We start from the raw sequence: 27,503 nt of genomic DNA, 5'->3' as shown, positions 1-27,503 counted from the left end.
GGTTTTTCTTCCATCTTACACATCTCCAGGGACAGGCAACTTAAAACAAAAGTGAAACAAAATAACAAAAGAAGAATCTTAAAATGGCTACCCATCCTCTTGCCCTGCCCTCAGGGGCGAGCAGTTCACTTACCCTCAGTCGCTCCCCGTGAGAGCCACCAAATGCCTCATTCTGGCTGGGCACAATCAGGAGCCACTTGTCAAAAGAAACTAACTTTATTTTTAGAACCACACACGCCAAACAAAACAGCCTCTCAGGAAAAACCCTCAGAGCCTCAACTGCCACCACCGGCTTTCCACAAGCCTCTCTCTCTCCCCCAAGCTTCTCTCCACCTCCCACAATCCTCCTGCTCTTGAGGCCGATTGGCTGGGTACGTGGGCGGAGCCAAAAAAGTCCCCCAATGAGCAGCTCCGTGGTCTGAAAGGGCAGGGAAACAGCCCAATGAGCATCACCGCAGAGGAGCCAATCAGCTAGATGTTGCTGGGGCCGAGGAGCCAATCAGCTAGATGTTGCTGGGGCCGCTGTGAGCCAATCATCAGCCGGCAGCTGGAAGTTTGCTGGGGCCCCTTCAGCTTTGGCTCTCAACATCTAGGGTCTTAGCCTTATCTGGATATTTGCCTTCAGTAGCCTAAGAATATGAAACAATTAAAACAACAAGAGGGCAGGCACTGTGGTGCACACCTGTAATCTAGCAACTTTGGAGGCTGAGGCAGGAGGATTCAGGTTTGAGGCCAGCCTTGGCAAATTATCAAGGCTCTAAGCAACTTAGTGAGACCCTGTCTCAAATTAAAAAATAAAAAGGGCCAGTGATGTGGCTCAGTGGTAAAGTACATATGGGTTCAATCCACAGTAATAAAACAACAGCAGCAGCAACAACAATAACACACACACACACACACACACTTGCACACACACGATAGAATGGGCAGAAAACCCCCACTCAATCCATAAATCAACCACCCCAAGAAGCTGACAGGTTCATTTCTTCCCATATTCCTTCTAGTATAGAAAATTCTCACTGGCTCAGCCATCATTCAGAAGCAGATGTCCAGGTCTTTTGGTTTTGTTTTGCTGTTTATTAGCCAAACTTTTGCCAGAAGCCCGGGCTGTTTAAAAATTGCCCTTCTATCTAGCTGGCCAGGACTGAGCTTCATGCTTGTGTCAATACAGGGAAGCCAATCACTTGAGGAGAACGGGAAACACACTGTACCTCAAGAAGGGAAAAGAAAAGGAAGTCCACCTTACATCTCAAAAAGTACAAATTAAAAATGAAAACAAAAAACAACCACTATCTCAAAAGTGAAAAAGGAATGAATCTATGTTTAGAGACAAGCAGCGAAACTGCAGAGTAACATGAGCCAAGATTCTGGAATCAGCCATAAAGATAGTATAAATGAAAATGACATCAGTCTCCTCACCACAACCAGGAAGCCAGAAGCCAGTGAGATGACATCTCCAAAATGCTGAGGGAAAATAATTTCCATTCCTGAATTTCATATCAACAAATGTATCTTACAAAACAAGACTGATTTTTTTTTTTTTTGTACTAGAGCTTGAACCCAGGGTGCTTTACCACTAAGCTACATCTCCAGTCCTTTTATATTTTTTGTTTTGAGACAGGGCCTCACTAAGTTGCTAAGGGTCTTGGTACATTACTGATGCTGTCCTTTAACTTATGATCCTTCCTGCCTCAGCCTCCCAAGTAGCTGGGGTTATAGGTGTGCACCACGTAAGGTGTTTTTACATGTAAACAGGAACTGAGTTTACTACCAAGAGACCTGAACAAAAGAAAGTTCTAAACCTATTTTTTCTTCAATTAACTACCGTTGAATCAACTATAATTAGAGAAGGAAATGATCCAGTAGATGGGTGAAGGGAAAAATTAAAACAATATTCCATGGAAGCATATGTGTAAGTCCCAATAAATATTATTTGTGGATGAGATTAATAAAAAATAAAACTAAAGTACTATTTTGCATAGCAACATAGCAGGTTGAAAGTCAAACTATTCAGAGGTCCTTTTCCTGTCAAAGGTTAAGAACTTTTTAACTTTAGACTTGGTTATGTAAAATAGTCATAGTAGTATTTCAATAAAAACTAATAAAGAAAAATATATGTATAATTTGAACATTTAGAGATAACTAGAATAAGAAAAAATATAATCAAATCAGGAAAGAAGCACTGAAAATCTAGGACAAATAGGAATAAAAAGGTAAAATAGTAGAAAAAGCACAAATAAAAAAATACTAAATGTAAATGGACTAAATTTAGGTGTTTTATCAAATTAAAAATCTAGATTTTTAAAAATTTGCTTTAATTAGTTATACATCACAATGGAATGCACTTTGATACATCATATATAATGGAGTATAATTTCTCATCTTCTGGTTGTACATGATGTAGAATCACACTGGTCGTATTGTTATATATGTACATAGGATAACAATTTCCAATTCATTCCACTATCCTTACTACCCACCACCTCCCAATCCAAAGTAACTTTGTTCTTCCCTACCTCCCCTGCTCCATTGTGAATTAGCATTTGCATATCAGAGAAAACATTCAGCTTTTGGCTTTTTAGGGAGGATTGGCTTATTTCACTTAGCATGATATTTTTATGTGGTGCTGAGGCTCAAACCCTGTGCCTCACACGTGCTAAGTGAGCACTCTACCACTGAGTCACAACCCCAGCCCCTAGATATGTTCTATTTTTGAGACATGCCTCAAGCATAAGGGTATGGAAAGATTGAAAGTAAACAAAAAAATTTTTTCCATATTAACCAGAAGAAACCTGGTATAGTTGTTTTTTAAAAAAGCATGATCCAAGTAAGAGGGCATCATTATGGATATATTTTTAAATTCACCAAGATGATATAACAGTTCTAAAATTGTGTGCTCTTAATTAAGTAGACTAAAATATATATATATATATATAAACAAAACATTAAGACCACGGGGAAAATGGATCAATCCACTCTCTCACTGCAGCTTCTCAGGGGAGTTGTAATCAAGGACTCAGGCTCCCCAGCCAGTTTTGTTCTCTGCATATTTGCATTTTGAGCCCTGGCACCTTCTTTCTTAGGCCTCTTATCTAAGTCCTTGGGCAGAGGTCCTCTTTAGGACTGAGAGGACCTCTCTTAGTCCTCCTTATGTGGGGAGAAGAGGAAAACCTTGAACACATTTGTACCTACTCTCATTACTTTCCCAGCTCTAGCCATCCTCCCTTGCCCTCTCCCCAACCCCAGGGGCATAAAATTGCTGGAATCTTTTGTTGGGGGCTCCGTCAAGAGCAAGAGGATCCTTGCATTTGTACTGTTCCTCCTGACCCTCCACTGGTGACCTGTTCTGTGGAGAAAATGGAGCAGGGGGAGTTGGTGCTTTCTCCAGGTTAGCTCCGAACGTGGATCATCAAATAAGTTGAGTCTTTAATCACTTCCTGTGATGATCCACGTTTGGAGCTAACCTGGAGAAAGCACCAACTCCCCCTGCTCCATTTTCTCCACAGAACAGGTGACCANTCTCTCTCCCCCTCCCTCCCTCCCTCCCTCTCCAAGCCCAATTGAACTCTTGACATATAAAAGATTTTTAAAAAATGTTTGAATTGAATACCACAATTAACAGTCTTACTCTAATGGACATCTATAAAGCTTTGTACCCAACAATGTGAAAATGTGTATTCTTCTCCAGCATATATAGAGCATTTACACACATTGATTACATGCCTGATCATTAGGCATGACTCAACTCATTTTAAGGAATCAATGTTATGTAGACTGTGTTTCTAATTGCACTACAATTAATTTAAATACCCAAAATAAGAAGATAAGAGACTTAGAAAATTAACTTTGGGAATTAAAATGCCCACCTTTTAGTAAATCATGGATCAAAGTATAAGTTATAATTGAATGTGCGTGTGATCACACTCATGGCCTGTGCATACTAGGGAAGCATTTTGCCACTGAGCTATACCCCCACCCCATCACTGAAATTAGAAAAAAAAATTATTGTGATCTCATGCTCCTTTCTTCTAGATTTTTGAAATGTATAGGATATTATCATTATCTGTAGTCATTTTATTGTGGAACAGCGTACAGAGCTTCTTCCTCCCGTCTAACTTAGTACCCATTGATTAACCTCTCCCAGTCCCTCTCTCCTCCTTGCCCTCCCCAGCCTCTGATAACCACTATTCTATTCTCAACCTCTATGAGATCAACTTTTTTAGGTTCCATATATGATTGAGATCATGCGTTATTTGCCTTTCTGTGCTTGGCTTATTTCACTTAATATTTCCATGTGTTGTCACAATGGCAGGATTGTATTCTTTTTTTTTATGAATTAAACAGAATTTATTTCCAAGATCTTCAAAGATTATCACAAACACAAAGTATCCTTCTAAAAGTATCCCAAATTAAATCAAAGGCACATCATCAAAGTCAAACATTTGTGACATGAAGAATTCTTTTAGGTCATAATATTTTCACATTACTTTGTTTTTAATCATTTGCAATGTTCTGTATGTAGGTCCTACTTTAAACATTTTTTTAAAGGCATGAAATAATGTAGTATCTTTTTAAAAGTGCAACCACAACTATAAAGTAAAGGAACTTAAAAAGAGATCAAATCTGCTTCATACATAAAATGGGACAACCTAATATATATCATAACATGAATCTTTCTAAACAAGTTTACTAAACAACACCTCTTGTGTTAAATAAAACAATCTTCTTATTTAGAAAAAATCAAGGCATCATTTGATTAGTAAAGTCTATTCTTCCCCCACAATTTTATACTTTCTTGTCTTCATTTAGTAATTGTAAATTTATGATAGAACAAATTTTATTACAGTATAAAAATCTTAGGAACAACAAATTACAAATACTCCATTTTTTTTTAATAAACAAAAGTGTTTTCCTTCCTAAAATGTAAACATCCAGTTAATAAAACATACATGATATCCTAGGTATAGCAACACCAGTAACTCACTTATTACAGAGGTGTATTTTGGTATATTTGGTGATAAGGTTTTTATCTTAATACAAAGCACTTCTTCAGGAGAACCAAGCCATTATTACTTAAAACAATTCTATTTCTTCACTCAGTTTCCTTATTTGAGTAGAAAATCATGGATTTCTGTAGAATTTTGGCTGTAAGATCAGGACACTGGAAAGGTCTGAAATATCTCAGTCATTTGGCTAAAGAAAAGTATTTTCTTGAGACTTGGAGTCAGTCATTCATTACTTTGTGCTCGAAGGCATTTCTCAACAAACTTCTTCCAAGTCTTCAGAGTAAAATGCAGGATCTGGGCTCTCGGAAGGGGTTGCTTCCGGCTGGAACTCCGACCCGCAGATCATCCTTACAGGCATTCTGCATGCAGTACTGCTGAAGCTCTGCTGCAGCCTCTCCACGCTGGCCTCCAGCCTGAGCTGCTCCACCAGGCGCTGCAGGGCGCTCACGCTGGCTCTGGAAGACATGGCGGCGGCGCTGGCTCCGAGGGCGGCTGAGCCAGGCTGGGCTGAGCCGCCGGCCCCCTGTATTCTTTTTTTTAATTAATTTTTTTTTTTTTTTTTTAGTTGTCAGTGGACCTTTGTTTTATTTATTTATATGTGTTGCTGAGAATCAAACCCAGGGCCTCACACATGGTAGACAAGCGCTCTACCATTGAGCCACAACCCCAGCCCAGGATTTTATTCTTTTTATGGCCAAATAGTATGCCATTGTGTAAATGCACATTTTCATTATCCATTCATCAGTTGTTGGACATATAGGGTTTTCCCCCATCTCTTAGCTATTGTGAACAGTGCTGCAATAAATGTGGGCATGCACATATCTCTTGATATACAGATTTCATTTCCTTTGGATATGTACTCAGTGGTGGGATTACTGAATCATATAGTAATTCTATTTTTTAATTTTTTTTGAGAGATTTGAAAATCTTCAGAATTAGTAATAAAAGTTTAAATATTAATATTTATAAATAGCAAATAATATTTGAATGAAATGCATGATATGGATAATTAATATTAACATTAATTCATCATATTAATTTTCATGATATTAATTGCCCATATTAGAAAAGAAGAAGTATGGAAAATTAGTGAGCTAAGCATTCTACTAATAAGTTAGTAAAAGAACAACAAAATAAACTAAAGGTAAGTAGAGGAAAGTAGAAAATAAGGAGCAGAAATAGATGATCTAGTAAAGTATAATAGAGGTGATCAACAAATAAAGGTTGACTTTTTTTAAAGTTTAGTAAAATATATAATCATCTGGCCGAATTTATTAAAAAAAAAGGAAATCATACACAAATAGTAAATATTAGGAATGTCAAGTGGAAACATATTAACATTTACCCTGAAATTCAAAAAAAAAATGTTTTAAGTAATTTTATGCCAATAAATTAGAATTTATAGAAAATTTTCAAAGAGCTAAAAAAAAAAAATAGAAAGCCTCCATAGAGAAAGAAAATAATATAGTAATTAAAGATGTTTCCGTGAAGAAACACTGGGACTTAGATGCTTTTATGGCAATCTTTCCAAACATTCCAACAGCAGATCATTCCATTTTTTACACAAAGTATTCCCTAGATGAAACAGAGAATGCTGGGTGACATTAAGGAAATGGCAGACCAAGGATCTCCCAGATTTATTTCTTTATAAGACAGCTAAACTCCTGGCTTTGTGCAAGACCTCCTGAAAGACTTGTCTTTATTTGAACTGACCCACAGATCACTGAGTGATCTCACACTGGGGTGGGGAGTGAGTATTTATCCAAAATATTAATGGGACAAGTGTTTAAAATTGTGCCTACCTATCTGGGTTTGTTGCTGAATGGTAGAATACGTGCTGAGCATGTGAAAGGCCCCTGATTCCATCCCCAGCACCAAAATAATAAAGTTGTGACTGACCGGGACAATGGATATCAGTTGGAGCAACTGATAGACTAGCCAAGAAGATTAAAAAGAAAAGCTAAACTGGGTATGGTGGCACATACTTGTAATCCCAGCAGCTGTTGAGGCTGAGGCAAGAGGATTGCAAGTTCAAAACTAGCCTCAGTAACTTAGTGAGAGCCTGTCTCTAAATAAAATATAAAAAAGGGCTAGGGATATGGCTCAGCGGTTAAGTGCCCCAGGGTTCAGTCCCCAGTACCAAAAAAAGAAAGGAAAGAAAAAAAGAAAGGCTGAGAAATGAGATATCCATAGGGGCTTTTTAAAGGTCTGACATATTCCTGGGAATCTAGAGGCCGTGTGCGTGTCTGTGGCTGTATACATGCCCAGGAAAGCATGAGAAGGCTCTCAGAAGCTGGAGCTGATCTTGAGTTCTACATAGGGAAGGTCAAGACAAAGTGTTGTTGTTGTACCTCAACATACACTCGGTGACCCTTGGCAAAGACTGGGGAATTATTGGTTCCAGGCCATTAAGAAAATCTTTGTCCAGTTACTCATGGACCACTCAGCTAAGCAAGTAGAGACTTCAGGGTCACACGCAACAGAGTATAGTTAGAAGTAGTCCAGAAATGTCATTTGGATATCTAACTCCTAGCTTGTTCTCAAAACTCATTTCCTCATCACCTCCTCCCAATGTGCCCTTTACGCAGCCTTTCTTTCTCAGAAATGTCAGCTTCATCAAACGTCTAATTGCTCAGGCCAAAAATTGCACCGTCATCCCTGAGTCCTCTTTCTCTCACGCCCAAAATTCAATCTGTCATTACATTCTGGCAACGCTGACTTCAAAATATGTCTAGAATTCTTATCCCTGAAACAGGTAGGAAGGAGTCAATGAAAAATAACATGCAGACATTTTATGATGAGCCATGGAGTGGAAACGCAGCGCGTAAGTCATGTGCAACAACGTAAAATATGGCTCTAATAAAGATCTGAAAGAAGGTCATAGGAATAATATCCTAAATAAGCTGCAGAAGTATTTTCATATTGTTCCATAGTTGTCTTTGAAAAGATTTATGAAGCTACAAAAACCTCCTAAAGAGGTTTTAATTTTATGATCCTCATGGATGTTGGTGAAGTAAAGTATCATATTAAACAGTCCTGGGACATAAATGGGGCAGGAGAGAGAAACCTTTATTTCTAGAAGCCTAGTTGTGTCAGATTCTGTGTAATTATTTTACATATACTATGTCATTTAATTTCCTGCTTCTTTTTTTAAAGGTCTGATTGACATACAATTAATGTTTAAAGTGTTTAATGTATACCTTGATGAATCCTGAAATATGTATATACCTGTGAAACCATCACCAAATTAGGGTCACAGACATAGCCACCACCTCAGAGGTTTGCTCTCTCCCCTTTGTAATTCTTTCCTCCCTCCCTTCCTGCTTCCTAGGCCCTCAAACAACTAATGATCTGCCTCTGTCACTATAGTTTAGTTCATGTTTTCTAGAGTTTTATGTAAATGGATTTGTACATTATGCATCTTTTGGGGGCCTGGCTTCTTCCAAACAACCTTTTGATGTCTTATTCACATCTTACAGTTGAAGAAATCGGTTCATGAAAGTTATGTAACTGCCCTAATATCATAAAGTAACAAGAGACAGTTCTGAGATTCCAACCCAGTTCTGCTGGTCACTGTGTGTTAAAAGTGGAGTCCTGAATGGTTAAATGAATTGTCAAAAGTTTTAATGCCACGAGTGGCCAAAGTAGGACAAAACCCACTATGACATATACCTTTTGGTTATTTATGTGGCTGTTGAAAAGAGCATATGAATCATTTTAGATTTCATTAAGCCTGCATTTTCAGAAGTCCAGCCATGAACTTCACCTTGATAATGGCTTCAGATAGAAGATCCAGTGTGGTATGTTTCGGTAGAAGCCGTCTTCAACACAGCTGGTTTTGACTTTTCCAAATAGAGAAATCTACTTTTTTTAGAAACTGCTTTTGATTTCCCTGCATTATTGTCCTCTTTAGAAGGTCACCTGACTGAGGTTAAAAGAAACTATCGGTTGGGTAGGTTTTTCCGTTCCTTCTCCTCCTCTCTCTTCTTTCTTCCCTCTCTTCCTTCTTTGTTTATATTTTTTATATTTTTCTTTTAGCTTTTATTTTTCTCTTTTCAGTTCTTTCTTTCAGTTTTTCTTACTTCCACTGAATCCTCATCACCACTTTCATTCCACTACTGTGTGTTCTAGGTGACCAAGATTGCCAGGGTAGTGCAGGGAATTGCAGCACAAATATTTGGTTTGTGATTCTGTTAACTGCCACATTGTTACAGCTTGATTTCTAATATATATATTTATATATATTAGAACATATTATACTTATAAATATATCTAATACATATTTTTTAATTTTTTTTTTTTTTAGTTTTAAGTGGACACATTTTCTTTATTTTATTTTTATGTGGTGCTGAGGATCAAACCCAGGACCTCATGCATGCTAGGCGAGTGCACTACCACTTGAGCCACATCCCCAGCCCTCTAATATATTTTTAATTGCTTTTATTTTTTAAATACATGACAGCAGAATGCATCACAATTCTTACTACACATATAAAACATAATTTTTCATATCTATGTTTGTATATAAAGTATGTTGACACCAATTCATGTCTTCATATATATGCTTTGGATAATGACGTCCATCACATTCCACCATCATTGCTAACCCCCTGCCCCCTCCCTTCCCCTCCCACCCCTCTACCCTATCTAGAGTTCATCTATTCCTCCCATGCTCCCTCTCCCTACCCTATTTTGAGTCAGTCACCTTATATCAGAGAAAACATTCGCCATTTGTTTTTTGGGGGGATTGGCTAACTTCACTTAACATTATCTTCTCCAACTGCATTCATTTACCTGCAAATATCTAATATATTTATTAGGCTTATAAGATGCCTTGGTACCTAAGAGATCATAGAAGTTTTGCTTTAAATACATGTCTACTACATGCAACATTTAACTGGTGAATTAGAAGTTGTTTATATATATAAAAAAAAAAACCCACCAAGTTTAAAAGAGAGAAAACAATTTGTATTGTCAGCAGTAAAATGATTACCTGATAAAAGTATTGAAATTGTTGAGTGTTTGTCAGAAAGGCAGGGAAAAGACCTTCGCCATGTTTTTACATAATAGAGTTTTTAAAAAGATTTTAATTGTGTGCAACTATTGTGCTCTGTGCATGTTAAGTTAAATGTCAGAAACCATATGCTTCAACAAAGTTTCTAAGGATTTTGGATAGCTAAGCTGTGAATAGTAATGTTCTGTATCCACTGGAGTAAACTATGGAGATGCAGGCAACCGTGAGAGTTCCGTCTCACAAAATGCAAGTGAAAATACTCTGGGGAAATATGTCAATATGAATATTAATTGATATAAGAGCCAGATATTATAAAAATGTACACCAGAAAGGAATAGAAATCATCTTTAGAGTCTGCTTATATAAGCCTCATATTTCCAGATTTATGCCCAGAAACCCTGCCAAGTAGGAGGAAAGTACTAAGCAATTTTTTAAATGATAATATTGATGAGAGGGAGATAAGTTAGCTTTATTTCTTCTCCTGACAAGTTCTGGGTTATAGATTTTGAGCTTGTATTTATGAGATCCTGAGATAGCATTTAAATCTTTTTTTAAAGCCAAACTATATACGTGGACCATAGTAAATGTATCCTTTACAAAGAGATTCTTTATGACTTCTATACTTATGAAACCTGTTTGTTCTCATCTTTGATATTTTTGATATCTCAGATATTATCTTTTATTTGTCAATTGGTCAATTGGTTGGTTTTTATGTAGCATGCCAAGCCAAAGAAGTTACACATAGGGCAAAATATATATAAAAGTGATAAGAGAGAAATACACATAGCACGGTAAAAGAAAGAAGTTAAAGTTTACTATTTAAAATATCCATCTGAGCCAGGTGCAGTGGCGCACGCCTGTAATCCCATTATCTCAGGAGGCTGAAGCAGGAGGATCATGAGTTCAAAGCCAGTCTCAGCAAAAGTGAGGCAGGCACTAAGCAACTCAGTGAGACCCTGTCTCTACATAAAATACAAAATAGGGCTGGAGATGTGGCTCAGTTATCAACTGCCCCTGAGTTCAATCCCCAGTACCAAAAATAAAATATCCCATTGAAAACCATGCAATTAGGAGAACAGAAGTATAGCATGAACACTAGGGTAAGAGGTGGGAAGTGAAATGTCCTAATTCAGAAAGGATTTCAGCTCTTTCTGACTTCAGTGACATTTTATCCCAAGTGTCTGGATCTCTCTATTTTTGTATGTGCTACATTCTGTGAGCACAAAATGAAGAAGACACAGACTGGAGAAAAAGATGAAGATAACTGCTTATTTTCCAAATACCTTAGCAAAGTCACTCCACCCCTCTGGATCTCACTTTTCCCCTATGTAAAAATATGCTCACCTCCCAGAGTGCTGTGGGATTCTTGGCACTTGTGCTCATCTAATGTTTAGCAAATAGGAAGCCCTGGAGCATGAAAGTTATTAGAAGGAGAAAGACTAGAACACATTATAGGTTGGTTGCATGGAACCATGAAGATCCAGGTCTGCTCCATGTCCACTCCGCCTCTTGCTTGCACTCTGGAATGGAGCCTATTTCCTTGTCTTGTTCAAAGCAGCCATCACCAACTCTGCTTATGCCCACTCAGCTTCCCACTGAAGTAAGGACCCCTTCGAGCAGAAGCTTGAACTCTGCAAGAGATCCTGTGTTTCTTCTAAAACATTTTGCCCATTTTGTACTCTGCCTCATAGTAGATATGCATTTTTTCTAATATAAAATATTTCTCCTAAATTTTCTGGCATATCTGTTGCTCCAGGAGCATATGGCTTCAACCCCTAGAATATGGTGATATAGGGGCTGGGATTGTGACTCAGTGGTAGAGCTCTTGTCTAGCACATGCGAGGTCCTGGGTTCAATCCTCAGCACCACATAAAAATAAATAAACAAAATAAAGGTATTGTATCCAATTACTTCTAAAAAATAAATTTAAAAAATATGGTGATATAGTCCCACCCTGTTTCAGAAACAGACTGATTCCCAGCTCTTAGAAACTGTCGGATGGGAAGAATCAGTAAAGGCTGATCCTTTGTCCCCAGCAGGAATTCAGCCTCTCTGAGGATCTTTAGCCAGCATGGTTTGTGGATGATCCTCCTCTCAGGAGCATTTTCTTCTTGTTGATTGTCTTAGGTCGGGTTCGAAAGAAGTGCAGAGTTGGGTGTAGTGGTGCACACCTGTAATCCCAGCGACTCGGGAAGCTGAGGCAGGAACCTGGCAAGTTCAAAGCCAATCCCAGCAACTTAGCAAGGCCCTAAGCAACTTAGTGAGACCCTGTCTAAAAATAAATACATAAAAAGGGCTGGGGATGTGGCTCAGTGGTAAAGCACCCCTGGGTTCAATCCCCAGTATCAAAAGAAGAAGAAGGATAAGGATAAAGATAAAAAGGAAGAGGAGGAGGAGGAAAGGAGGAGAGGAAGAAGGAGAAGGAGAAAGAGAAGGAGGAGAAGAAGAAAAGAAGAGGAAGATGGTGGAATGAGATGGACATTATTACCATCACATATGGGTATGATTGCACGAATGGTATGACTACATCATGTACAAGCAAAGAAATGAAAAGTTGTGCTCCGTTTGTGTAAAAATTAAAATAATTAAATTAAAAAAAGAAAAGAAAAGAAGAGGTGCTTGCGATCCCAGTAATGTCTGACCTTGGCCAGGCCTTCAGGGGAAGTGCTCTGGAGCATGAAGTGCAGCAGAACTGGCCTTCCTTTGAGGTGGGAAGTCAGTAGGATTTTGTGTCTGGGGCTTTGGTGGACTATTTGAATGGCCCCATAGACCGGGAGCTTTAGGCTGCTGTGGTTTGGCATAGTCTGTGAATCCCCTGGTCTTGATCTCACTCCCACTTCTCCTTTGCTGGCAAGTGGGTGTCCTGGTCTGCTGTATATTAAGAGAGATCCTGGGCCAAGAGCAACCCAAACAACTGCAAGTCTGCAAGTAATTGTGCCAGATGAAGGCCCGAAGTCCAGATAGGCCAATCCAGACCAAGAAACACGTACCTGTTTCAATAACATCTCTGATCTGGATTATTGGATTAAATTAAATTTTTGCCTGTTTATGTCCCCTGCAGTCTAGACCCAATATAACAGCAAGAGTGAGCCTTTTCAAATAAGTTGGATCATGTCATGCTCTCCCATGGTTTTCCATTTTATGTGTGTGGGGTGGGGGGTGGAGGAGTGCTAATAATCTCCATGACCTTGCCTCTCTCCACTTGACCTCTGATCTTGTCTCTTCCTGCTGTCTTCCCTCACTACCTCCACTCAGCCACCTGGGCTTCCTCAATCATATTCCTGTGTCAGGGCTTTGTACCTGTTTCCTTTGCTCAGAACATTCTTCTCAAGGTAGCTTCATGACCACACCCTTACCTGCTCCTCCAAATAAAGACAAGAGCAAAAACATGCTCCAACTTAATGTGATGCATCTACTTTTTAAATAACTGAAAACACAAAGTGCCTCATTAGTCATATTGGAGTTATGTCTATTCCTCTTCCCAGCAAGTGAGATGAGCCACTCTTTGATGCTCTGTAACTAAAATCCTGGAATTTAAGGTCAATGATTATTATGTTAATAGAAAAAAAGGCATGAGCTGGTTAATCTACACAAACATATGCCTATTAAAGTAAGGAAGACATAATTATTGCTACTATAGTTCTCATTTCTGCAACCGATCAGGATCATTGTATCGATGACTTTACTGTTTCCCATTGGCTGTTGGCATGGGCGGAGAGAAGAAGCATTAGAACAAGAATAAAAGCCATGGGGATCTGAGTCACTTGCTCCCAGGACTCATTGTGTCTTCAGGCCCCACTAGACATCCCGCTGAATGATGGAGTGCTGCTGTGTATATCCAACTCTGGCTTGATTGGTCAGCCAACAGGAGGAGCATGGATGAGCACCTCAGTTTGAATAGTTCTGTCTCTACCAGGGCTCTGTGGCAAACCATAACTGTCTTAAAAGGAGTTACCTTCAGGGAATGGCATAGCTCTACTCCAAAATCCTGGGGGTCCGAACTGAGGAGGTAGCAACGGTTCCATGCAGCCATTCCTATCTGTCACAGGCACTTTGATCAGCAGGGGATGCACTTGGATTTTGCTAGGCTGCCCAAATGGCACAACCTCTTTTATAGCAGCCTGAACCTGTCACAGAGTCCTTTCTCTTTCAGTATGGGCCAATCACAAATAGTTGTGTTGCCTCCTACATATTCTAATACCATGAGGAGTTCTCTTTTTTCCTCATTAATAAAAAGGGGCCATATGCTATGTAAACCATCCTTACCCTTGGAATCCATCCTTACCCAAAGAGCATCGTGACATGGCCCCAACCTCTGGCTCCTAGAAAATTCCATGTAATGGTAGGCTCTCAAATTTTTGTATTTGGCATGCTACCCTCTTGCCCTCAAGTGTCTTCCCCAAGTGTCTAGGATAGAAGCTGCCTATTTCCTGCTCACCCACACGTCCAGTCAGCATGAAATCGTATTCATACTTTCCCATGGCAGATTGGTAAAACTCCAGACTTTCCTCACTTTTTCCACCCTCCGCCACCTAAACCCTATATTCTAGAAACTCTGAACTTTTTATCACTGTCTGAAGAAGCAGTGTCTTTGTGAGTCTCCAGACAGCTCCCTCAACATTTTTATCTACATCATTGAATGGGCTATTCCTTATCTCCTCCTAGTACATTTCTATTCTTCTTTCAAGATAGAGACAAAATATCTCCTCTGTGAAGGATGTCCTTCATTCCCACCACAGTGCTCCCATAACCCTCTTTTATTCCTTGATTGTGCATGTATTCTCTGAATTAGAATTACTGTATCCATGAAAGGTCTCAATCGCAGAATCTGCTGTATCTTTCCTTAGCATAATCCTGACATAATATAGTGTATCCAATGGTGCTCAATAAATGTCCTGCAAATCAATCTAGCTTCCCTCTTAGCCAATTGTCTGTTGAGTAGCTGTGGTCTGTGGAGAGTGGTGTGAGTGGTTTTTAACTCACCCTTATTTTGACTAATTAATGTGGCTCAATTTTCTTCTGTGTTCCTATCATAATTAAACATATTTTATAGATAATACACAAGAATGAGATCCTCACCATCCTTACTCCTACAAAGATTTAGAAATAAAAATTTACATTAAAATTAAACAAGACAAGTCCACATAAAATGAATGTAACTCATGTTGGAGAGAAGCCAAGATATTGTCTCAAATATGTGCCTGAGGAATGGAGATGCCTAGAAGTTCAGTTTAGATGACCTGCAGTTCAAATTAGACAGGGTTGGTATTTGATTATGATAAAAATGCTCTTAGTATTCTTATTTAGTGGTTCTGAGAAACTGTAGCCTCACAAAGATTAGGAAGCCCCAAGAGTGGAAATTTATATTCATTAATGGGTAGAAATTTTGGTTCCTTTTTGTTCTTTATCTTATACTTCCATTTCATTTCTCACAGAAGATTTTATCATAATAAAATGTACTTTTATGCCTGAGAGTCTTTTATTGATCATCCTAGTATAATTTGCTGCACTAAAACATACATATACATACAAACATAAATTAAAATTAAAATTTATTTTTGTTTTCTGTGACCTAACACTTTAACTATCTTAAAATATCTTCTAGTTTGAGTCAATATTATTACCAGTACAAATTAATCAAAATATCATAAGTGTTACAAATTTTATAGATAATTATTAAACATAAAAAAATAAAATTTTATAGGAAGTACATCTCTTAATAATATGAATGAGGCAACATCTTTAAAAAATTAGTTTATCTGTGGATGAATTAAGCCATTACTGTTGGTTTACTATTATCACTACTGAGAAAGGGTTTAACATCAATTCTGTTGCTATTTTCAGCATTATAAATAGAATAGGGGAAACTTTGTTCACATAAAAAATAACAGATGGGAATGAAAGGAATTTTCTTGTAGAACTGTTACTCCATTTTTTGTATTCCTTCTGAATTATATGCCAAAAAATCATATAAAAATTATATTTGGTTATCTGTCATCTGACAACTGAATTCTTTTCTACCTTCAATTTTGTTTACAGCAGAGAATTGGAAATCACTGGGTTTATAAAACAATCCAGTCTTTGCAGTCTTCAGCTACTCAGCACCTCAGCACCTGGTGGAATTGCAGTTCACGCAGGCTGTCTTTCTCCTCAATGAGAAGGGAGGGTGCATGTGAAAGGGAGGTCGTGGGAGCAGGTCCACCTGACCCCCAAGATCCCAGGAGGACCTTTAGGAGAGAGTGTATGAAAGGTGATGCTCTGAAAATCCATTCTCTTTAAATTATCCATGTCACTGTAGCTGATGGAAAACCTTATCTGCTTCTCTGTGAGTTCAGGGGTCCATGTCCCCCAGTTTGAAGAACTCTGGTTCTGACTGCATGCTTTCCATGAAGAGAGCCCTCCTTGGAGTCACTGGGACTTCTACCGCTTGTGGTTAGTTGTGTTGTTACCTGTTTATTTTCTTGACATGATCATCTTTGCTTAATGGGCTTCACTCCTACCCCCTCCCTGTGTTGAAGTCCTCTTGTGGATTGGGGAGTGGAAGACCACTCTGCTCACTCTCCTTAGCTACTTTGACCTGCAAACTGGGTTAAAAAACATACCCATTTTGATTTAACCACTGGTTAATTTTTCCTAATTTTTACCTGGGTTTTCTCCAGTCTGAGATAGTTGGACATATCTGTACTTATTATCAGCTAGTGAGACTTTAAGTTGCTGGAGGGTATAGAAGCTGTTTTCTACAATGTTTTACAAATGTAATTATCCCACATTCAATTTTAGAGGGCATCTGGTTGGTTCATGCAGGGAATGTCTTTGTTTTTGCCTACTCAGCCTTTATTTCCTGTTTTAAGGAATAGCATATCTTTTCTTGTGGTGGGGGAAGACCAGGTCCCAGGGATCTGGTCTTGTGAGCCTGGGCTTGCTCACTCCCATGCTGTTTTTGGATCTGGGGTGACCACGAGATCTAGGTTAGGCTCTTAAGTTCAGGGCTTTGGCCAGGGATGCTGAGATTACTGGCCAACCCAGTGCAATTGGAGCTGCCTAGGCCACTGCAGGAATGGGCTGGCCTGAGGGCAGTTCAGCCCAGGTGGAAGCCGAGAGGCAGGATACGGAACTGGAGAAAGACCCACTTCTGGTGATATCCTCCCAATCCACTAGTTCAGTCATTACCTTCCTATTCCTGGACAATTGCAGTCCTTCTTTTCCTCTGGCCCCATAACTCAAAGTGCTCTGATTAATATGGGGGGAGGTATTTTTAATAAAATACTTACTACTTTCCAATCCCAGTGGGGAAAAAATGGGAATTAATTTGTAAACATAATGATATGTTCTCAAATGTGGTGATAAAGCATTAGTTATGTGTCAGGATCGAGGTCCCAGGGTGGTGATATTGATTGGTGGTAGGATCTTTAAGAGGTGGGACCTAGTGGGAGGTTCTTAAGCCACTAGGAGTGCTTCCCTCAGAGGGGATTAAGGTAGTTCTTGTGGGAACCCTGAGTTAGTTCTTGCAAGAGCAAGATGTTATGGAAGCCTGAGCCTGACCCCTAAGCCAGTCTCTGGCTTCTGATCTGGCCATATGATCTCTCTCTCCTACACGTGCATCTGCCATTGTGCTGCCATCCACCATGAGGTGATGCCCACCCTCACCAGAGCCTGCACCATGCTGTTTGGAATTTCAATCTCTAAAATTGTGAGATAAATAAACCCTTTTTCTCAGCCTCAGGACTCACCAGGGCCAGCCAGCACCATGCTGTTTGGAATTTCAGCCTCCAAAACTGTGGGCTAAATAAACCTTTTTTTCTCAGCCTCAGATATTTCTTTACCTTAGCCTCAGGTTTTTTCATCATAGTAATGAAAGATGGACTAATACAATTATGTTTCCAGCACGGCTTACTTTTTAAGCTTTAAATTTTTTAAATGGTAAAATACACATGACAAAATTTACCATCTTAACTGTTTTTAAATGTACAGTTTGTCACATTAAGCACATTTATGTTGTCCAACCATCACCAGCATTTATCCATACCTTTTTTAATTCTGCCAAACTGAAATTCTGGACCCATAAAAAAGCAACTCTGTATTCCCCCTTCCTTCAAGCCCTGTCAACAGCATTAATTATATTTTAAATATAGATTACTGTATGAGGCTAATTGCAGTGGGAGACGGCACTCCAATACTTGAGACATTTATTGTGCCTTTTGTTACAGCAAATCACGTTTCAGGAATCCATTTATAAGATTTGCTGCTCATTCTACCTATTGTTACAAAATCAATAGTGAAATAAAAAGGAGATAAAGTAATTCTTTGAATCCAAGGAGGATATTTTTAGTGTCATCAATGTGCCACCACAGAAAAAGGTGATAACATTTTGCAAGATTTTTTTTAGACTTCACTTAATTTTTGTCTTTGATCCTTCTGACAACCTCTAAAGTTAAGGAATATTAGTTTATGTGAAGAAACATTTTTTTCCTGCATAGTTCTCTTCTATTTTATACAGGTATGTGGAATGGATAGGTATATTAACTTCTTAGTACTTCTGTAACAAAGCATGTAAACTGTGTGACCCAAAACTATAGAAATGTATTCCTTTTAGTTCTGAGCACTAGAAGTTCAAAATCAAGGTGTCAGCAGGGTTGGTTCCTTTCAAGGTATCTGAGGGAAAATCTGCCGTGGGCCTCTCTCTTAGCTTCTGTTGACAGCTGGCAATCTTTGCTGTTCCTTGGCTCTAGTCTCTGTCTCCATCTTCACAGGTGCTCTCCCTGCGTCTCCACATGACTCCTTTCATAAGTTACCAGTCATGTTGGACTAGGGACCTATCGTACTCCATCCTCATCTTAACTAATTAAATTCATATGACCCTATTTCAAATATAGTCACATTGTGAGGTGCCAGGTTACAACTTTAACATATTATTTGGAGGTGGGGGGCTATAACAATGGCCGGAGATGAGCCTATAATGGCTTGTGTCTTTTATAATACTCTGAGAGTTTGGCTTTTTTGGAATGGAAGGTCAGACAGCACAATGGTCAGCTCATTACCTAGGATGTAGTGGATGCTCAACTGTGTTTATTAAGTGGATGATGCTGCCAAGGAGCTTAGGATGGAAAGAAGAATTTGAACCATTAGCTTGGTGGATGGGTCAGACCATGATTGCTTGCCTAGTAGGTGGGCTTTTAGCAGTTCTGAGAGAGGAAACCCCTTCCCTTCCCTGGTAATGAAGTAAGTAATCCTATTGGGAGAATGAGAGTTTGGGAAGTAAGAATTATTTCCATGTTACAGCAAAGCTTCAGAAAAAGATTTCCCTTTTTAGTTTCATTTCAAATAAAATTTTGCTTTACACTTATGGATGGCCTTTAGGTCAAGGAAATTGACAGGAAAACAATTTTGTATATCTTTGGACAGAAAGACAAAAAAAGGAAGAACAGCAAAACACTGTACTGGAGACTGGTGATGTGTGTGTGTGTGTGTGTGTGTATGTGTGTGTGTGTGTACATATGCATACACATATACATACATACATATACATATGCTGTTATCAGGCTTCAACGTGTTCCATAACTGATCAATCCTGTGAGTCAATCATTTGCATTGTATTTTACTTCATACATTTGCTCTTGAAAGCACACTCTTCATTTTCTGGATCTCTTCTGTTTAAACCTTGTTTTTCTTTGTATCTTGATTGCTTGTATTATTTCTCAATTTTTCCTTGCTTCCTTCTTGCCTGTTTTCTATCTCTTCAAACTACGTCTATGTTATCCTCATACCTTAGCAAAATTTGTGGTATTCTTATATGCTCTAAATTTCTGCACTGAATATAAAGGAGCCATGGACAAAAGAACTGTTGCTTAGTAATGTGATTAGTATTAAAGCTGATCTTTAGGAACTGCTCAGCTTTGTTTCACTGCATATGCCTATGACATCCATCATTTTTCACATGTAGCTGCTTTAAAAAAAAAACAAAAAACTCTGAAAGCAGAAAACAACATGTTTGCTTTCTGATGACCATAATCTAATAGTAACATTACCATTCTAACATACTGGATGTTTAGGGTTGGTTTTCTTTAAGTTCTGCCAACATTTGGTGGCTTATGGTGTAGTGGGGACAAATAAGGCAAGGCACCGAAGATAGCAGGAAACAGTTTTATTTGGCTGCAGCCAGGTTCAGAGGGTACAGCCTTTGCTGTAATCAATCAATCCCCTGAACCCTGAGTTCAGGGAGTTTCAGAGTTTTATACCCAGTGTATAAGGGGAGGGGCTCAGAAGTTCACAGTCTGCAGAAGTTCACATAAAAGCAGCTTTTTCTTTCACTGTTCTGGGCAAGTTAACTCTTCAAGGACAACACCTGAGAAGGGGAGAGCTTCATCTCCCCTTTCTTTCCTCCCCCTACCAGCTGTTACCATGGGCCCGTTTGTAACTTATCTTAAAAATGTAGACATCCCTGTGAAGCCCAGCTCAAGGGCAGAGGCCTTGTTTGCACATTTCTTAAAAGTACTATACTGGACACGTTTGTGAAAAACTAGTAAGGGGGTGTCCAGCACCTGGAGTGCTGGTATCTTCTCGGCCAGTGGCCAAGTAAGCAGGGTGACATGAAAATAGGAAGTTTACCTACAATGGACTCTTTTGCTGACAGTCCTAAAATTAGCCATGGTGAAGAGGGCTTTTCTGTGGAGAAAGGGGGTGCCACTTCAATGGTTCAAGTTAACTGACATGGTACTGAAGAGACTCCTAGGCTAAGAAGTTTTCCTTAAGACTTACAACAGCCTGAGCTCCAGGGATGCTACAAAACAGTTCATAACCTGCTAGCTGTAGGTAGCTTTGGAAATATCTTATGAACTAGTAATAAAAATACACTGAAATTTCATTTCAACAGTCAGAATGGCAGTCATCAAGAATACAAATAATAATAAATGATGAAGAGGATGTGGAGGAAAAAAGAAACACAATGTTGTTTTTATAGCTAAGGTTTTTTTTAGATGTCACAGTTCTTTAGAAGAAAAGAAAAAGAGGGCTGGGGTTGTGGCTCAGTGGTAGAACACTCACCTAGCACGTGCAAGGCCCTGGTTTCAATCCTCAGAACCACATAAAAATAAATAAATAAAATAAAGGTACTGGTTCAACTACAACTAAAAAATAAATATTTTTTTAAAAAATTAAAAAAACCATTTGAAACCATACAAATAAGGTAGGATGAGTTCTTCTGGGATAACAAACAACTCCCAAATCTCAGTGGCCTCAAACAGCTGCTCATGCTACAAAGGACACCAATGAGAGGCTTTGCTCACTGTTGTCTCTTGGGCCCAAGCTGATGGAAATGTCACCTTGACATGAGCAGAAGGCATATTAGCTCTTAAAGTTTCCACTTGGCATGGCTATATTTTATTTGTTTCTGCCCATATTTTATTGAACAAAGCAGGCCATATGGCCATGCTTGACTTAAAAGGGATAGGAACTGCAGTTCTGCCATAGACCCAAAAAAGGAGACTTGTGGGCTGGTCTGCCATAAAGTGTTAGGCAGATGTGTATCTAAAAGCATAAACATTTCACTCTTTTTCCCCCATAAACTTTATTTATTTATTTATTTCTCTTTCCACATTTTAAATTGTGCATTATAGTTGTACATAATGGTGGGATTTGTTGTTATATATTTGTACATACACACAATATAACAGTATGATTTGCCCAATATTATTCCCTAGCACTTACCCCCTCCCTCCCAGCTTTCCACCCCAAGGTCCCTTTCTTCTACTAATCTTCCTTTGATTTTCATGAGATACACACCCCCCCACCTTTCTGTTCTGTTTTCTTTTCTAGCTTCCCACATATGGGAGAAAACATATGACTCTTAACCTTCTGAGTTTGGCTTATTTTGCTTAACATTGATGGTCTCTAGTTTCATCCATTTTCCTGCAAATCAAATAATTTTATTTTTCATATGGCTGAATAAAACTCCACTGTGTATATATACCACATTTTCTTTATCTATTCATCCATCGATGGACTCCTAGGCTGGTTCCATAGTTTGGCATTGTGAATTGTACTGCTATAAACATGGGTATGAGTATATCACCATAGTAAGATGACTTTAATTCTTCAGGATAAATACCGAGGAGTGGTATAGCAGGATCATATGGTGGTTCCATACCTAGTCTCCAAACTGATTTCCATAGTGGTTGTACTAATTTAAAATCCCACCAACAGTGTAAAAATGTTCCTTTTTTCCATATCCTCTCCAGTGTTTATTATTATTTGTATTCTTGATGACTGCCATTCTGACTGACATGAGATGAAATTTCAGTGATTTTTGATTACATTTCCCTAATTGCTAATGATGTGAACATTTTTTCATATAGTTGTTGGCCATTTGTATTTCTTCTTTTGAAAAATTTCTGCTTAATTTATTTACCCATTTATTAGGTAATTTAATTTTTCTTTTGGTGTTAAGTTTTATTTTTGAGTTCTTTATATATTCCAAATATTCATCCTCTGTTAGAAGAGCAGCTGGCAAAGATTTTCTCCCATTCTGTAGATTCTCTCTTCACATTCCTTTGCTGTGCAAAAGTAAAAGCATACACATTTCTGGCTATTGGAAGTAGACCAACTTAGAATCATAAAAAAGGGACTCCAATATCAGTTGGTTAAACATTGGAGATATGTGGTAAGTTTTCATTAAATGACTTTTTCCTTCCTCACAATTTTTTTTTTGCCAGATTATCTATTATCTGATATTTTATATAGACTTTTCCTAGGAGGACTATGAAGGAGTTCTCTGAACCTCTTCTTGTTCTGAGGACTGCCCAATTTGTGAGTCATTCTTAGATCAAATACAATCTGTTGAGTTAAGAGAGTTGCCAGACATGGTGGTGTGTGCCTGTAATCCTGGTGGCTCAAGATGCTGAAACAGGAGGATTACAAATTCAAGGATAGCCTCAGCAACTTAGTGAGGCCCTAAGAAACTTAGTGAGATCCTATATCTAAATAAAAAATAAAAAGGGCTGGGGATGTGGCTCAGTGGTTAAGTGCCCCTGGGTTCAATCCCTGGTACCACAAGAGAAAAAAGCAGGGGCAGACAGAGAGAGAGTTGTGGAACGAGTGCTATAAGGTGATTTGTATGGCCGAGCACTCTTAAATGTATTTTATTTCATATTCTTTTTAAATTACTTCTGAAAATTTACATTTGTCAGTAAGCTATATTCTACCTTGACTTATTATCTCTCTTCATCCACATTTGGGACTTTTTAAAAAAATAATTTCTTGCCAAAGAATTGGGCTGGGGTTGTGGCTCAGCGGTAGAGCGCTCGCCTAGCATGCGTGAGGCCCTGGGTTTGATCCTCAACACCACATAAAAATAAATAAACAAAATATAAAGATATTGTGTCTAATCAAAAAATAAATATTGAAAAAAGAGAATTATATTAGAACCCAGTTCTGCTACTTCTTCTACATTTGGACAGATTACTTAACCTTCATCTGTAAGGCTCAATTGTCTTACCTATGAAATCAGATAGCAATTGTTTTTATCTACTAGGGGTGTCTTGAGTATTAAATGAGATAATTTTTGTAAATATTACCTGTGTTAGTCAGTTTTTTTTATCTCTGTGAACAAAGTACCTGAAAAAAATCACTTAGAGAAGGAAAGTTTATTTGGGCTCACAGTTTCAGAGATTCGGTCCAGGGTCATCTGATTCCACTGTTCTGGGCATGAGGTGAAGCAGAACTTCATGGTGGAAGGGCATGGCAGAGGCAAGCTGCTTAGCTCGTGACAGAGAGGAAGCAGAGAAAGCAAGTGAGGTGCCAGGGACAAAATATAAACCCCAAAGGTATATCCTCAGTAACCTACTTCCTCCAACCACATTCTATCTGTCTGTAGTTACTACCCAGATACTGCATTCAATGAATAATCCATTGATTGGGGTACAGTTCTCATAATCTAATCATTTCACCCATGAACATTCCTGCAATAGCACAGGAGCTTTTGGTGGACACCTCATATCCAAGCCATGACATTGCACCCCCCAAAGCCCATGTACATCTCACAATGCAAAATGCACTTAGTCCATCTCCAAGAATCCCCATCATATTAACAGTTCAGTATTGCCCAAAAGTCCAAGTCCAAAATCCCATCTGAGATTCAGGACAAACTCTTAGCTGTGAGTCCCTGTAAAAATCAAAAGTAAGTTATGTACATCCTAATATATAATGGAACACAGTAAACATTTCCATTCCAAGGGGAGAAACAGGGACATAAAAGGAAGAGATTGGACTAAACCAAGATTGTACCCAAGATGGTCAAACAAGTCCTGTAGCTCCACATCCAGTTTCTGGGGCATATGGACGGTGAGATATGATTTCCAAAGGGCTGGAGCAGCCTTACTCCTTATGATTTTCCTGGATGCAACCTATCTGGCCTCTTTCGTAGGTTGGCTCTGTCTACAGACAGCACCTTTTCCCAGCAGATATTACACATTACTGGCATTTCTTAATCCCGTGGGTTTCCACTGCTGCTTTGGTTTTATTTTCACAGCTTTATGTCTGATCCTTTTAGGGGCTGCCTGTAGGGATTCTGACCCTGACACATACTAGCTGGCTTCCCAAGTCTTCCTTTGAGATATTGGTGGAAACCTCTATGACCCTCTCACTGAAGTAGTACCTGTATTCCTGTAGAACCAGTATCATGTGGATGATACCAGGGTCTGCAACCAGCTCAAGTAGTAGCCAGGATTCCTTGGACTATGGCTGCAATATCTTCTGAGTGTCTGGGCAGCTAAGCATGGTGAAAAAAATTCTCAGGAAACAACTTCCTAGGCACCTTTGTTTGAGCAGGATGCTCCTCTAATCTCTTCAAAGAGTTTTCACTTTTACCCCCTTGAGCCTGTGATGGGTGTGGTCTTGCTGATTCCCTGAGATGACTTCAAGGTGTCTTTCTTATTGGCTATGCACAAAGTACTTAGCCTGGCTTTAGTGGCAGCAATCTCTTCAATAACCTCACTAACCTTGGCCTCAATTTTACATGTACTTCTTCTCTGGCCAATCAGAAAGTTTTAAAAATCTTTCTTCTCTGTTTTCAGCTCCCAATTCTCATAGTAAACCTGGTGAAAAGCTGTCATCAATATCCATGCCACTACCTGAATGCTGTGCTCCCTTGAAATTTCCTCTAACAGATTAATTGGTCCAAATATTTAAATTCAACCTTACAGAAAGTCTCAGGACATAGGAAGAATGTCAACTACTTCTTTGCCAGAATGAAACATGAATGGCCTCTAGTCCAATTCCCAACAGAGTCCTTTTTTAACTTCAGCATTCTGGTCTCTGACATCCCACCAGAATCACCCATGAAGCTGTGTTTACAACATTCTAAGACTTCTACAGCCTACATCTCCAGTGTTTTCCAAACTCCTCCTGCAAACCAGTCCCAGAGGCTTCTGAACCACACGATCAGCTTCTGAACCACAGAGCAATGACCCCACTTCTTGGTAACAATTTCTTGTTAATCAGCTTGGTGTCACTGTGTGCAAAGTAACTGACAAGAACAACTTAGAGGAGGAAAATTTTTCTTTGGGCTCACAGTTTCATAAGTTCAGTCCATAGTCAACTGATTCTATCTGTTATGGTTTACAAGTGAGGTGTCCCCCAAAAGCTCATGTTTGAAGCAATGCAGGAGATTTTAGAGATGAAATGATTGGGTTATAAGAATTTTAACCTAATTAATGCATTAATCTCCTGATAGGGATTCACTTGTTGGTAACTGTAGGTAGGAAGGGTATATCTTCAGGAGGTAGATCATTGGGGGCCTGCCTTTGGGATTTTATATTTTGTCCTTGTTGAGAAGAGCCCTTTGGTTCCTGGTGCTGTGTTCCCCACTGCTCTCCTCTGCCACACACTTCTGCCATGAAGTTCTGCCTCATGCAAAGACCAGGCTTTCAACTACTGTGCCTCTAAAGTGCTTGGATATGGTAAGTGCTCAAACATTTTACTTATTTTCATTTTATTAATATTATTGTCTCTGAAATGAAGTCTTATAGGTCCTGCATTGAAAATGTTAAAACCTGTTCTTTCCAAAAAAACACAACTGCCCGCTTTTGATAAAAATGCATCAATTTAAAAATAATATTTACACAGAAGTGAAAAATAAACCCTAAAGACACTGCATCTCTGTCTTTGACTTCTGTGTTGATCAATTTTCTGTTACTATAACAAATACCTAAGATAAATCAACATAGAGAGAAAAGGATTATTTTGGTTCATGATTTCAGAAGTTTCAATCCTTAATCAATTGGCCCATTGTTTTGGAGTCTGTAGGTAGACAGAATATCATGGCAGGTGCGTGTGACATAGCAAAAGCCATTCACCGCATGGCTAGGATGCAAAAGAGAAAGAGGAAGATAACAGGTTCTCACCACCCCTTTGATGGCACACCCCTGGTGACCTAAGACCTCCCACTAAAAGGTTCGTTCTACTTCCCAGTAGTGCCACAGGATGGGGACCAAGCCTTTAACACATGGGTCTTCAGGGGATATGCCAGATCTGAATTGTAGTGGTCTCTTTCTCTCTGCACTCCCCCTCTTTCCTTGAATCACTTGCTCTGGGGGAATCCAGTTGACATGTCATGAAGCACTCAGGCTGCTTATGTGGGAAGGAACTGAGGTCTCTGGCCAACACTCAGAAATTAAGGACTGTGAATCTGAAAGCAGATTGTCCCTCAGCCTTCAGACAACTGTAGTTCCAGCTAACAGCTTGAGTGCAGTCTCATGGAACACCGTGGGGGACCCAGCTAGCACACTTCCAAATGCCTGATCCATGGAAGTGGTGAGGGAATAAATGTTTGTGGTTTTCAGCTTCGAGGAGTAATTTGTTCTACTTCAATGCATAACTAAAACAGATATTGGTACCTGGAAATAGGTGTTGTCATATAAAAGCCTAAAACATGAAAGTGGCTTTTTTAAAAAAATATTTTTTTGATTGTAGATGGACACAATATCTTTATTTCATTAATTTATTTTTTTTATGTGATGCTGAAGATTGAACCCAGTGCCTTACACATGTGAGACAGGTACTTTTCCACTGAGCCACAACCCTGGCCCCAAAGTGGCTTTTTTAGAAGTTATTTTGAGCCCTTTGCCTTTCTATATAAATCCTAGAATTAGCTTATCAATTCATTTAAATAAGTATGCTAGGATTTTGGTTGACATTGCATTGGATTAATAGAATAACATAGGAACTACTAACATCTTACCAATGTAAAACATTCCAATTCACAATTATGGTATGTCCCTTTATTTAATTAGATTAAAAAACACATTCAGCAAAATTTTCTTTCTTTTCTTTCTTACACATCTCTCATTAATTTTATTCCTAACATTTTATGCTATCATGAATATTTTAAAATCTTCCAGTGTTTACTTATGAATAGAAATACAGTGAATTTTTTGGGGGGGTGGGTATTGGGGATCGGGGGACAGGGGCACTTAACTACTGAGCCACATCCC

General features: G+C 38.9%; 1 protein-coding gene and 1 pseudogene across 1 annotated transcript in view; one reads left to right on the top strand and one right to left on the bottom strand.

The window, feature by feature from the left end:
• Positions 1-27,503, top strand: part of Apbb2 (amyloid beta precursor protein binding family B member 2) — a 406,998-nt gene that overhangs the window by 27,575 nt on the left and 351,920 nt on the right. The gene's annotated exons all lie outside the window — the stretch shown is intronic.
• LOC125610961 lies at positions 4,276-5,472 on the bottom strand (annotated as a pseudogene).

This window comes from Marmota marmota, unplaced genomic scaffold, assembly GCF_001458135.2.
Source record: "Marmota marmota marmota unplaced genomic scaffold, marMar, whole genome shotgun sequence".
NCBI classification, from domain to species: domain Eukaryota; kingdom Metazoa; phylum Chordata; class Mammalia; order Rodentia; family Sciuridae; genus Marmota; species Marmota marmota.
Note: the sequence above shows the minus strand (reverse complement) of the source record. Positions and strands in the feature narration are given on the sequence as shown.